The 15,278-nt window shown below is 35.6% G+C and overlaps 1 protein-coding gene across 5 annotated transcripts in view; it reads left to right on the forward strand.

Moving 5' to 3' along the window:
• Positions 1-15,278, forward strand: part of LOC5573500 (mesoderm induction early response protein 1) — a 43,619-nt gene that overhangs the window by 10,206 nt on the left and 18,135 nt on the right. For 2 of the 5 annotated variants that reach the window (XM_021845733.1, XM_021845735.1), the window contains exon 3: positions 3,647-3,733. The exons of the other annotated variants lie outside the window; for them this stretch is intronic. The gene's annotated coding sequence lies outside the window, so the exon portion shown is untranslated. The remainder of the gene's footprint in view (positions 1-3,646; positions 3,734-15,278) is intronic. 5 annotated transcript variants of the gene reach the window in all.

A 15,278-nucleotide genomic window follows, 5' to 3' on the forward strand; every position in this document is an offset into this window, starting at 1 on the left:
AATTACATCATAGCAATCCTTTGTTGGAAAACAATAAACAAAACTCGATACAGTGGAATTGAACATTGAATAATTTCAACCGCATCCTTCATGAAAGCTGTACTGCGATCGTGTTGGACGAGCCGTTGCGTGCATGCGTTTTTGTTGGAAAAAATCATACTAGTCAAGCAAAAACTGTGTCCCTCATCATGTAGAAAAACTTCTGTGATCTATTTATTCTCTTAAACGATGGAGTAAAATGTGCACATGATTAAAATCAGCTTTATTTTCAATATAAGTTTAATGTTCTTGTTGTTGTTTGTGAGGGACTTTAACCCGAAGGTCATTCGTCCCTATATAAGTTTAATGGCAAATTCAAGGCAAGGGGGATGGAAAGGTTGATAATTTTTGTTGCAGGTTGAAAACTCCAGTCGAACGTAAAGGATGTTACCAGTTACCACACCATTTTTCTTATACATCACAAAAGATAATTTGAACCCAAAAGGATCAATTATTCGCAATTCAAAACGTGTCGGCTTTTGTTGGCATTTTTTTTATTAAGGTGCACTCCAAGGCTGCAAGGCTTACTGTGCTGGCGAATCAATGGTGTTGACATAACGTCAAACACATTATACGAGCAAAACAGATCATTTTAGACGAGACTAACGTCAATATCTTGCACTGTTAATTTCCATAGGTTGAACAATGTTTTATTCGCTTACTCATCTTCACATTTTCTTGTACTCTAGGCGAAAATTACTTATTGTTCTAGGATGGCTATCTGTTCTGTGCTGTCAGGCAGCTCCAGCTGAATACCATACAAAAAAAAAAAAAATAAAAAATAAAATAATAAATAGCATCTTCCTAAAGTTTGAAATGAATCGGGAGAAATTTGACTGTGCACAGGTAATTTGAAGTTTATATGGAGATTACTATGAAAAACACCATCCTTTTGTGTTCAGCCCTCTATCTCCTGAATTTCAGCTACTAAGGGGTCCATCACTAGCATTGAAACCCTAAATAGATTCATTGTTTGAACGTAGGTTGAAGTAAAAACACCTTCATCCCCATTCGAATGATTCTAACGCAACAGTAGATATGAAATTCAGTGTTCGATAACTTTAGAAAAGGAGGCGTAATTTCAAACATAATAATACCGGTGTGTTTCAATTTTAAGTCTATGGGCAAAACTAGAAAACTGCATGTCAACTCGTAACTTATTGCTTGTTTTATCAAAATGCTGTAACTGGTTTCCTAGATAATTGTTTGGTAGATTATTCTAACAATTGTTACGGATTTCTTGTGAAATGGTTTGTAGATTTATTGCGGGAAGATATTGAACAAATTCAAAGGAGATCAACATTCTTAGAAGGGTACTTAAGGAATCCTGGCAATATTCTTGGTGAGATAGTTGATAGGTTGCCATTTAGATTCATGGCAAATCTATATAAATAAAAATGGAATGGTGACATACACGAAATGACTTAAGAACGGGTCAACGGATTTGAATGATTCATTCTCCGTTTTGTTCTTCAAGGGTTCCGACGTGTTTGTGTGTATAGAAAGCCCCGGATATTCACCGGGAAAGTCGAAAAAAAAACGAGAGTGAACGGAACTGTCATTTTGTATGGGACGATTCTTAGCGATTTTCAACAGCCTAATTGATGGCAAGACGAAGTTTGCCGGGACCACTAATATTAAATAAGATCTTTGCAGGAATCTCCACAGGAATCAAGGCAATAATTGGCCAGTTTCTTGAAAGTTTTCTAAGAGATCACTAAAAAGGTTTTCAGTGGATTCTAAAAATGTCAGATACTTAGGTAGATGTTTTTTAAATTCTAAGTAAATTCGTAGCGGTTGGCGAAAATCTGTCGATATTCTTGGGAGATTTATTGAAATTTTGGGCAAATTTATTGAGAATTCCATACGCTACAAAAACAATAATATTTATCATAAATAGGCACTAAGACCGTATAAAATGAACAGCTTTGAATTAAGAATTTAGCGGCTTAGGTGTCCGGTACTGAGAGATCTCCCCCTATTGTAAATTTGGAAACACAGAGCAAAAAGTTATTCATATTATTCCAAGATTTTTTTAGACATTTCAACAAATAGTTTGTATATTTTTGTCCAAAACATTTTCGAAATTCAAATCGTTTTGAGCTCATAGTATTTTATAAATTTAATCAAAAACAATTTATAAATAAATTAAATCAAATTCTCCAAATTTGACCATTTTGTATGAAAAAAACGTCATGTTACTGGAAAGTTTAATTTAATCTGGGAATTGGAAAACTGATTTTGAACAGGGTGTTCACAAACTCGTAAAACGAGGAATATTTAGTGTTCAAACATTTCATTTGTGAATCTAAAAACATTTATTTGAAAAGATGGATTACAGCAGGATCAACCTAATTTCCAAAGGTTTTTGCTTAATTATCTACTCATGTTGACCTGTTAAATCTTGCCAAAGCTCTTCAAAAGTGTGACCAAAGCACTTACATATCTCTTTTACTTTTTTGAAACTCAAAACTATCTCTGTTTTCCATGCCAGTCTTTTTTTCTTATAAAATCAATTTAAATATTGAAGTGAACCGAAAACTCGTTAGCTCATAGTATGTTAATCAAAAATCAAAAATCAGAATTCATAAATTTGCGAAGAAAAATAAATCATTGCCCAAACCGTGTTTAGAATGATTTTAGATAACGAAAAATAATATTTAGATCGAAAACAAAAATTTGGGTATTAGAGGGTTAATTTTACAAACTGGTGTAACTTATAAGTTTTCAACGTAATTTATCAAATGTTTTTTATAAAATAATGGTATTAATAATAGCGTAATGGAATTTTTTGCTTGCAACGTAATATCCCTCAAAAATAGTGCAAATCTTTCAAATTACAATAACATTCATTTTTCTTGATGAATGTTTCAAATTTACGGAGAGGATTTTTGAATACCATATCTTTCAAGTGGTGGCTGCAGAATTGATGGTCATTTCTTTTGATAATAATGGTTTTAGACACACCATGGCTATTTGGGACCCTTGCAATCTAGAACTATTAAGTTAAACACTGCAGAAGTAAAGTTCTAATTCATCTAAGATAATTTTCCGAAGACGTTGTACGTCTAAGATGTAATCTCAGAAAGTCAGGAAGTTTAGCTAACATATCAACCAAAAAAAGTGTAGATATCAACCAGATTCTATTCAATTGATTTCCAGGGCGTTCTTTGATATAATTGAAACGTTGCAATCTGATTGAAATAGAAGTTTTATTCATCATCTTTCCTCTATCGAATGTACAGAGTGAGTTTTCATTGCAGTTGACGAAACGGCGTAAATAGAGTTGCAAAAATATATAATGATGAAAGAGTTGTAGATTACGATGCCATAACGAACATTAGTCTTATTTGCTACTGCTTCTCACTTGGGTTTTTTCCGCTTTGTTTTCACTTTTTTATGATTTATTATTTATTCTGAAGAGTTGTACAAATCTTTTTTATTTGCCTGATGATTCAATTGTTTGCACAGTTCGCTTTAGTTTCTCTCCTTTCTCGTTACTGCTTGCGGATGTATAAAACTAGTTATGATTACTTTTAGCTGCATGGTGCGATGATCAGAGAGTGAGCTTGGATGATGAAAAGGTTTTATGTTTCTTCACTTTCAGCACAAAGGAATGGCAGTAGGGTCACTGTAGGAAGGATATACCCTTTGGCCCGTGCACATACAGTTCTGCTACAGTTTTACATTTAAGGTGAGTCTTTTATTTGACTTTAGTTCAATTTTCTGTTTTGCCTCAATTCATACGTCCATATTCAATTTGTTATATTTAGAACAGAAAATCTTGTGCTTTCCAATCTAAATTTTCAATCCGGTGCATCAATTTGGTGTACTGCTTGCTTCAATCTCGTAATAGTCCTACTGACTTTCTCTACTCAACTTCGGTATTTGTTTCTCAATTTCTTTAAATTTTTTAATATGTTTAGACATGTTCATCCCTTCCAGAGGGTGCAACTGTATTTTATCGACATTATTATCTAGTATTTTGTACACAATCTACAGACATCGTTTGATCACTACTTTTTGCACGACAGCTCATCTTTTATCGGAGCTGCCGCATAATTCCGAGACTATTGTAGGATTATCCAAAGCTAAAAACGGTCACGATCTATTGTTATTTTATGGCTTATACTGTTATTAATATTTGTAGGTAGTTTCCTAAATTTGTTTAATTTCTTGCGCAATTTCCGGATGTTCCCGGTAGTGATGCGCCTACCCTTATTCTATTTTAGTGGTATTGTTCATTAAACCTATCTTCATAAAGCTATGATCCCAAATTCAGCTGATAATGGCACCTTACTGCTAAGCTACGCCACCATTGCTCGATTCATCCAGATAGTTGTTTTACTAGTTGAAAATTATCCATTTTGCTTATGGGTGAGGCGGAAAATTGTGTTCTATAATTCGCTTTTCATGGGTACATCTCGGGTTGGTTTGAGCAATGGTGAAACTTAAAAGACTGGTCCCTTAATCAGACATGTTTGAAAAATGGCGGTAGAGGGGTGATTTTAATTCAATCGATAATCGCCACAAAACCATTCACAAAACAATATCAATTGAAGTTCTTTTAGAAGTCGACTTAAAATTGTAATTCACTAAACTCCCAGGGTGGTGAAGGCTTTGTGACGAACTATAACGATGATTACATTTTATATAGGTTATGTAAGGAAAATGAAGGCAACACGTTAACAACATAAGAACAAGTGTTAGACACATTTAGGATCAGACACACTCGTATCAAGAATCTTGGATTCATTTTTCATGTACCTATAATTTGCGTTCCTAATCGCTGGTATCTCGATTGATTGGGCTTAGTACTGTTACAAAATTTGTTGTAACATTCTCTAACTGATAAAGGCATATTTAATTTTAATCCTTTAGATACAAAAAATTATTTCGAAAATTCAAATCAAAGCAGAGTTTATATAGGTAAATCGCTTCTTAATATACAGTTCCAGACAATGCTGAATCTTTTAAAAGTTTCTACGAAACCTGTATGTGATTTGTTACGTGCAAGTTTTACAAAAAAGGTTTGAGTAAAACATCCTTCGACTTGTTTTCATATCATATTGTGTATAACAAAGTTCGCAATAGGTGCACATCGTACGTAAGTTTTCAAAACTACATAAAGCAATAAAACAGTACTTTTTATTGCTAAAAATACTGCTTTTCAGTGCTTAACAAACCGTAGTCTTCAGTGCTATTTTTTCTACTTATTGATCCCGTTTTCGATCCTTGTGTGGACCCGTGCCTTCGATTTTTCGTAGGACACGTTAGTAAAAGCTAGCGGTGGTAATCCTTCTTGAACACCGTCTTGGGAAAAACCTCTTAAAAGGTCACTTCTTCTTTCGTTCATTCACTGAATATGGTTGCAACCACCAACAAAAGGAAGGGAATGAAGAGGGAATCTCTGAATTTATAATTCTTCCAAAACAGTGGGCTTCAAAACTGTCACTAAACGTGGCCAAAATGGAGGAAAGGATGTTTCTCAGGAATGCGTGCTTTATTCCAAAAGTGAAATGGATAATGTTGATAATTGCATCAAAATGAGCAATCAGTTCGATGCTCCAGACAATTTTTCCGAACACCAAATCGAAGCAGTCTCTAGCCCAGGCTTTTTGATGCAAGTGCCGCCTATCGTGGCCAGTTGTTCCGAATTAGGGGGATCTTGAACTCCATTTGGGGAATCAAGCTTTCCTTCCAAATCGCAAAGAAAGGAGACTGTTGCGTGTTGCCGGAAACTCGCGAACTTCTTCTCAAACATCTTGAAGAGAAGAAGCATAATTGTTTTACTTATAACGACAAAACTGAACGTTTGTTCAAAGTCGTCTTGTAAGGTCTCTCAAGTGACTATAAGTCACCTAAAGAGATCAAAAATGGAATAAATGAGTTACTTGGATTTTCCCCAGTCCAAGTAATCATTATGAAAAAGAGAATCCAATCTGACATTGTTCGGAAAGGGCTTTCTCAAGAATAATATTTAGTTCACTTTAACAAAAAAGATCTAAATAATATTGAAGCTTTATAAAAAGCAAGACTTATGTCCGATGTCCGTGTGACATGGGAACATTTCCAGGAACCTGGACTAAATTTCCAGAACCCCACTCAATGCCGTTGGTGCCAAATTTGGGGTCATGGTACAAAACATTGCCGCATGGATGCTAAATGCATGATTTGCGGAGGTTCTTCTCACGCTAATGACGTTTGTCCTGTGAAGGAAAATACTGATAAGTTCATATGCGCAAATTACGGGGGCCCTCATAAATCTATTTTTTGGGATTGCCTTTCGCGTTGGCGAGTCATCGAGGCTCGTGCCAGGCAGATGAACGGTAATGTCCATTACAGTAATGGTATCGGTCGTTTCCGGAATTCCCCTAGTAGAGTATCGAACAATGCTCATTTTTCTGTTAAAAATCGCTTGATTAAGAAACATGCCCATTAGCAAAATTATATTTAATCATGCTCATTCACAAATTGATTTTATTCCGTCGACTAGCCGTTCCAATCTTTTAATTTCGAATGGATCTACCCAAGGAAAATCCTATGCCGATATCGTAGCAGGTAATTTAAACTTCTCCCCTTTTCATACTACGAGTATTGTAACCATTCTAATTATTTCAAATCAAATGGAAAAACCCTGCCGCCACAGGAAACTTCTATTCCGCCTCTTCGTCTACCGAAAATCCTGACGTAAAATCATCAGATAATGTACCCACTACAAGTAATATGTCTCCCTCTGAACTGATCAATTGAATCAAATGATTAATGCAATGTTCGAAACCACCACTATGACTGAAGCAGTCCAAGTTGGTGTAAAATTTACTAATCAAATTGTTATTGGATTACGTTTTTCTAATGAATCCAAAAAATAATTTAAATATTTTAAATTAGAATGCTTGTTCCTTGAATGGTAAAGAGGACGAGCTGTTTAATTTTCTAACAGCTAATAAAAAACATATAGCAGTTATTACTAAAACTTATTTGGAACCTGGATCCAAACTCAAAAGAGATCCAAACTATTTTGTTTACCGTAATGATCGCAGCTATTCAGCAAGACCAAGCTGAGAGTCGTGGGTTCGAATGCCACTGGTCGAGGATCTTTTCAGGTTGGAAATTTTCTCGACTTCCCAGGGCATAGAGTATCTTCGTACCTGCCACACGATATACACATGCAAAAATGGTCATTGGCATAGTAAGCTCTCAGTGAATAACTGTGGAAGTGCTCATAAGAACACTAAGCTGAGAAGCAGACTCTGTCCCAGTGGGGACGTAACGCCAGAAAGAAGAAGAAGAACGATCGATGCAATTCCAAAATGTGAAATAAAATTTTAATCCGTGATTTTATACGATGATCTTAAACTCTTGATTCGTCTTGAAAACGTGAGGAGAAGGAAATTTTAACGCACTGGCGGCCCTGCTATGAAAATCAGAATCTGCAGAAAGAAATTAAAATACGATTTTCACAATTAAGAAACAAACATAAAAATAAAAATAAAAATAAAATTTCTCAATTGGAACCTGGCTCTGAGCTCTTTGGAAATTATCAAAAATTTTGAAAAAACCTCAGAAGCCAATACGGACATTGAAAGAAGAAAACAAATTATTACCAACTAATTGCGAAAAAGCTCAAAAACTTGTAGAGACGAACCAGCCAAGGGCTGAAAGTCTCTCAAATAAAGAAAAATCAATCAATCAATCAAAAACTTGCTATGCAGTTTGAAAGTGCGCACAATTTTAATTTAGGACTTACCAGTCCAATAGTAACTAAGGACTTCGAAAACATTTTCAATCAAGATAACGTTTTCGTAAATCCAGGAAAAGTGATTTGGAAGAAGTGAGAACAATTAAAAAAAAATAAAAAAACAAAAATATGAAAGCTCCTGGCGATGATGAAATTTTCTACATCCTCATAAAAAAATTTCTACATCCTCATCAAAATCAAAGTAGCTAAACATTCTTAGTTGATATATTTAACAACAATATATTTTCAGTTGGCATATTTTCCTGACAAATGGAAAAAATGCTAAGATTATACCAATTTTAAAACCAGACAAAAATTCTGCAGAAGCTTCTAGCTATCGTCCAATCAGTTTGCTTTTCTCCATCAGTCAATTTTTTACAAAGAGCATTTTGAACAGAATGATGGTCCACACCAACGAACATTTTTTTTGCCAATGAACAGTTCGGATTCCGACAGCGACATCCGACCACTCATTAACTTTTACATGTTTTTCGTTCCACAAAATCTGACGGCTATTCTACTGGTCTTGCTTTTATAGACATAGAAATAGCATTCAACAGTATTTGGCATGAAGGCTTGATTGTAAAATTAAAAACTTTAATTTTCCAACATACATTGTTAGAATAATCCAAAGTTCTGTCAAATCGTACACTTCAAGTTAATTATCAGAAGTTTGAAAGACTTCCTTTAAGAGCAGGTTTTCCTCAAGGCAGCATTTTGGGGTCAATATTATACACAATTTTCACATCTGACTTACCTGATTTACCCCAGGGATGTCAAAAATCTTTGTTTGCTTACGACACAGGCCTTTCCACCAACGGACGAGGCCTGCGTGTCATCTGCAGTTGATTGCAACAAACTTTTTTGTATATATTTTTTCATACTTGCTTCATAGATTTCTCCTAATGTCTTCATCACTCAATTTATGATATTCCCACATAAACCAAAGCGCTTCATTTTAAGCCTTCAAGTAAACATGTTGTCACGATAAGAGGGGTTCCAATAAATTGGTCAGGTGAAGTTAAGTTTCTATGACTCATATTAGATAAAAATTTAACTTTCAAAAATCACATTGAGGGCTGTCAAGCCAAATGTAATAAATATGTAAAATGTCTGTATCCACTTATTCACAGAAAATCGAAACTTTGTCTTAAGGACAAGTTTTTGATGTTAAATCAAATCTTCAGGCCGGCCATGTTATGCTATACCAATATGGACCAGCTGTTGCAATACCAGGAAAAAAACTCTGCAAATAAAATTTTGAAAATGATTTTGAAGCTTCCTCCCCGGTATAGCACTAATGAGTTACATATCATATCCAATGTTGAAGCATTGGAACAAATGTCGAAAAAAAATATTAATAATTTTGAGCAAAAATCGTTGCAAACTTCTATTGACGCTACTAATGCACCACATTTTTAGGTTAAGTTAATTGAATGCCTTTTTTCTTACAAGCAGGTGAATTCAACTCACCTGTAAAAATTCTGAACTGCTTCGGTAAATAAAATGTAATATGTTATTAACAAAAAGCTCAATTCAGTTTTACCAAATTAGGATGATAGTTGTGCTTAGCGCAGAGCACCCATGTATAAGAAATGAGTGTAATGTTTGAAATGATAATATAAACAATCAACATATTCATATTTGGTCACAAATTTCACTTCTAGAAGTCCGCTGAAAGAGACAGTTTACGTCCATACTTACCCAATCAATCGTGAAACACATCGTTTTTGTCAATAGATTGTTTTTATTTATCTTATATAGTCCAATAGCATTCTTATTGAAACAACGATTCATATGATAGGTCTCTATACAACAAAAACTCAACTTCAGATAAGTTCGTTTTTCAATTCGGGTGTACCTGCTCTACTACTTATTCTTGCCTTTCTCAGCAGTGCATTGCCTACTTATTTTTCTTTCATGTTTTGTGCTGGTATCATTCCGGTTAATGATGGTGGTTTCAAATTGTGATCTTTCAAATCTGTTAAAATACACTCAATCTTAAAACCTGGCCGATAGAATCCGGTCACGTTCCTAATGCAACTATTGGATATTTCAAGAGAAAGATAACAGTTCGATTAGAGTAAGTTTAGAATGTAGATAAGATTTTCTTTTGGGAAACGAGACTTTGTAACAATATCTAGAATAGTGGCTGGATTTATCATCTTCGAGTTGAGACTAAATTCATATGATGAAGGCCTTGGAAGTTTATGTAGTAGGTGTTGTAGATTGTGTGTGTTTTTTTTACTGACAATGTAAATGAATGTATATGGTTAAAATGTGAAGAAATGAAACATTCTTTTCATTATCAATTGGGTTTTAGATGATGTTCCTTCATCTGAGAATCGAATTAAACTTCCCTTGTTTCGTATCTTGCACGTCTCTTTACCAAATTTGTAATTTAAATGCAATCAATTCCTTTGGGCATTTTCTTTCCAGTGAAAAGTGGGTCTTAAATTAACAAAATAATCTTCAGGTTGAATGACTTATTAATGAATTGTTTGTATGCAATCATACCTTGCTAGGAAGGCCCTATCCGTTATTCATAAGAAATCAAAGTTTCTCAAAGGCTAAAGACTGGTCTTCAACAAAACGGTATTTCCTATCGATCGAAGATCACATGGTGAAAGGTTTTTGGATATCCGCAAAAATGCCCTTGATACCCGTGATATATAAGTTTTAAATCCCTTTGTAGCTGCTAATAATATTTGAATTACGTGTAAAATAAATTGACTAATAATCGTGACAAGGAGACCCATATTAGTGTGACGGTTTAAGTGAGTTGGAAATCAATCCCAATCATTGTTGCTACCCAGATTTCTTCACTTGGTGTTCGGACCGAATGCCGTTTGAAAGAATGCAATCTAGCCGAATGGGTAGTTTGGCGGAATGCCGTTTGGTCGAATGACGAACAACAAAAATTCAAATTGCTACAACACTGATGTGTATGATTCATAAGTGTGGCCCAAGAACTGATCAGCTAATTATTTTGTTTATTTTTATGATGTGACGGGACGTCATGGTTGTCGCTATATAAGTGTTTTAGGAGAATAATAAAATCAAATTAGGAAGAAATTGTGAACTCCACATATTGCGCCACGATACTAAGCTGATGGTTGATTCGTCACTAGGTTACCAACGGTGTGCTAGAGTGTCAAATGTCATTAATGATTTCATCATTTTTTTTCCTTTTTTAAACATAGACTATTCTTTCGAGTCATCTCATGGTTTCATAACTGTTGGTAATAATTAACCCTCTAATACCCAACCCCGCTTTTGTAATTTTGTGTATTTTTTCGTAGCTCGGAAATCAAACTGATTTTATTTTTGGCTTAAACCTCGGCTCATAACACGCATATAAGGGACGTTTTATATGACTTTTGAAACTTTTTTGTATGTTTGAAAAATGCTTGAAAATTGTATTCTTATATAACCTAGAAATGTCAACGTGTAATATAAAAAATCGTATCTCTAATATTTTTCTACAATCAACCTTCTTCTTCTTCTTTCTGGCATTACGTCCCCACTGGGACAGAGCCTGCTCCTCAGCTTAGTGTTCTTATGAGCACTTCCACAGTTATTAACTGAGAGCTTACTGTGCCAATGACCATTTTTACATGTGTATATCGTGTGGCAGGTACGAAGATACTCTATGCCCTGGGAAGTCGAGAAAATTTCCAACCCGAAAAGATCCTCGACCGGTGGGATTCGAACCCACGACCCTCAGCTTGATCTTGCTGAATAGCTGCGCGTTTACCGCTACGGCTATCTGGGCCCCACCTATCACAGATGAAGAGCTTGATGGTATTGAAATAATTTTAAATCTGTTTTTCTGTTAGCTACACGGAAAAAAAATATGCTCCAGAAAAACAAATCAAAAATAAGTATTTTCAAAAGTACCATAAAAATGTGATTTTTTATTATTGCCAAAAATCAGAATTCAGGTGAAGTTTCAAGAAAAAATTAAAGAGGTTAGGGATGTTCAAAAATAAAAATTATAAAAATCAAAAATAGAAATTCATAAATTTGCAAATAACAACAAATCATTGCCCAAAACGTGTTTAGAACGATTTTAGTTAACGAAAAATGATATTTAGATTGAAAATAAAAATTTGGGTATTAGAGGGTTAAGCTTATATTTTAATTGGGAATTTTACCTTCTCTAAATCATCGGCAGTTCTTTTTAATTACACCGATATAATGATTATTTGCATTACACTTTTACAAATTTTTATATGAGATATGTATATCAATGATGATTTAGCCTTCTTTCACACGGATAAACATCTGATTTCCACACCATGATTTACAAATCATGAAATTCATAAATTGGTTAGGCCATGATATCAGGACGACAAATCATGGTTCCTGGAGTTATAATCATGATTCTTCATAAACGCAACATCCAGAGCGACAACACAAAGCGGTGCACTTTGCTTCAAGTCATTCGCATTGATCACCCATCATAAATCACGATAGATTGGTACTGTGGTAAAGTACGTGGCTCTGAATCAGAAGGTTCTTGGTTCGAATTTTGTTCTTCCAAATTTTGTTTCTTTTTTGTTTTCATTTTATCGGGTTGACTGACAGAAATATAAATAGATCCGAAATGGATGCGCGAACCAGATTTTCGAGCATTCGATGCATGATTTCGAGCACTCAGCTGCAACTGACAATCTGACTCATGATATCGTGAGTCCAAATCATGGTGTATTTTCATAAGATGAAAACACACTGGAATCATGATATCCGGGTGCATAATCATGATTTCGGATTCTGATTTCTACCCGTACAGAATAAGCTGAATAAGTTTTTTGAAATTCAGCATGGAAATTTGCTAGCTGTATTTCACTATTGGTTTTCAATTTCGGCCAAATGTCATTCACCAAAATGACCCTTTCGACCCGCTCGACCAAACGGCATTCGGCCAAATGACCCGGAACCCTTCAGTTGTACTGTAGGTTTTCATCTTGCAATGAAGTAATAAATTAGACCCAGGACTCTTGTATGCTAGACGAGCGCTTTACCAACTAAGCTACCGAGCCACTTGGTGACCCAATAACTGAACTGGTTACAAGTTTTAGAATTCAAATCCCTACAGACCACGCGGACCCACTTCATAACCCATATCCATCCATCTCATCCCCAGGGATTGAATCCTGAGAAAATTTAGAGAATCTCTCACGTATCGCTCTCTGTAACTATCATAACATGCTGCACATTATGAGAGACTGTTTATCGTATACTGCTACAACTTTGATCAGATTGGGGGGATAGTAGTGCATGATAAAACCCCTCTAAACATGCTCCAAACCTGGGGGACACTATTGCTATAGGAAGTTCGTGGATTGTTTATCGTGCCAGTAAAGAAAAACACGTACCCCCAACGATAAACAAGCGAGAAAAATGGATTTTATCATCGCTCTCTCTTTGGGGCTCTTGCTCGCTGCTTCCATTTATCGGACTTGTTACACCTTGCGATACAATGACGATCGTGGAGCGCAACAGATGGGATGTTTTTCTTTGCTTGCTTTGATCGTGCTTCATACTCAAATGAGAGCGAATTCTGCAATGCCAGCTCATCCCATAAAGCGCTCGTCTAGCATACAAGAGCCCTGGGTTCAAATCCCAGCCGAGCACGTGGATTTTTTTTTTCATAATTTCACCCATAATTTGTCCATCTTTACCACGCGTAATGAGTTAATTAATTTAATAACCATGCGGATTGGATTACCGATCAGCTCAATATAAGCGTCAATTTATATTAGAGTGTTACTGCCTCTCTGTAGTAGTCATGTCGTCACTTGAGTGAGAACGACACGTTGATAGCCTTCCCACATCTTTACTCTTCTACAATACAGTTGTTGTTGAAGCGATGTAGGTACGATAGGCAAACAGTTTCAACACTAAATAAATCGCCCTCGCTCTTCTCGCGTGTGTAGTTAACATGAGATGGATGGATATGGGTTATGAAAGGGGTCCGCGTGGTCTGTAGGGATTTGAATTCTAAAACTTGTAACCAACTCAGTTATTGGGTTACCAAGTGGCTCGGTAGCTTAGTTGGTAAAGCGCTCGTCTAGCATACAAGAGTCCTGAATTCAAATCTCAGCCGAGTACGTGGATTTTTTTTTCATAATTTCACCCATAATTTTTCCATCTTTACCACGCGTAATGAGTTAATTAATTTGATTTTTATAAGAAATTTTTTATAAGATTGAGTATAAAACATATTTAGACTATGAAGCAAAACTTAAGATTGCCATGTTGGTAAAGGCCTGTACAGTTCCAGTTGGGTATCAGGAGGCCGGCTCCAAAGGCACGTTCCCCACTAAGGACTGTTCATTAAAGAAAGTGGACACCTGATTGTTAACATTTTGGTGTGAAAATTCCAAAGAAAAAATCAAATTTTGTTTCAGTGTGTACTCAAGTGTTTATTTTGACAGCAGAAGAAAGTTGACATCGAACAGTTGTAAATTCCAAGCGATAGGTCGGTTTAACATGGCGACACACAGACTTATTCTGCACAAATGGTGTTCAGAAAAGCTGTCGTTCCGAGGTTTGGCTTAAATCGCGAAGTGTCCAAATTCCAATTTTTCAGCACTGTATCGAAAACAGATGCTTATAAAGACGTGCAATACAACCAAACAGAAAAAAATGGGAAAAAAGTTTTTTTTTATGGCAAGCAATTTGCTCCTGCGGTATGAAAAGTACTACATTTTTCACAACGGGTTCAATCAACGGCGAAAATTACAGAACTGAATGCATTTAAAAACGTCTTCTGCCCATCTACCGAAAGTATAACAAGCCTCCATTGTTTTGGCCAGGGCTGGCATCGGCTCACTATGCTTCAGCTACTTTGGAGATGTTCAAGAAGGAAAAAGTAGAATTTGTTAAAACATGGCAGATTCTACCGAATTGCCCATAACTATGCCCCATTTGGAAATATTGGGCAATAATCAAACAACATCTTAAGAAAGATGGAAGATAAGCAAGTTCCATGGATTTTTTCAAGAAAATGTGGTAAGCAACACAAAGAAAAGTTACGAAGAAAGTTGTGCAGAATTCGATGGGAGGCATCAAGAGAAAAGTCAGATCATTATCCAGGAATGCTCAATAAATGTTCAAACTTATGTGAATTTGGTCGAGATTACTTTGATTTCCATATATTTCAAAACAACTCATGAATTTGTTCGAAAATAAACAGTTTGCTTTAAAAAATACGTGTCCACTTTCTTAAATGAACAGTCCTTAGTTGGGAGATTTGTGCCATCATTGCGACGACTGGAAGGTTAAATTAACTACTTGTAATGAATCTTTCTGCAAAATTCTAGACTCAAGAGAAGCTGGGGTTGGTGGTCCGATGGCTACCGCTTCTGCTTCATAAGCAGAAGGTGCTGGGTTCAATCCCAGGCCCGTCCCTTTCCTCGTACTTTGTAGTTGTATATCTCTCACGCGATTTTTCAATGGATGCTTCAAAGAATTTGATCCAGAAAATCTT

The sequence above is a fragment of the Aedes aegypti genome, chromosome 2 (genome assembly GCF_002204515.2).
Source record: "Aedes aegypti strain LVP_AGWG chromosome 2, AaegL5.0 Primary Assembly, whole genome shotgun sequence".
Lineage (NCBI taxonomy): Eukaryota > Metazoa > Arthropoda > Insecta > Diptera > Culicidae > Aedes > Aedes aegypti.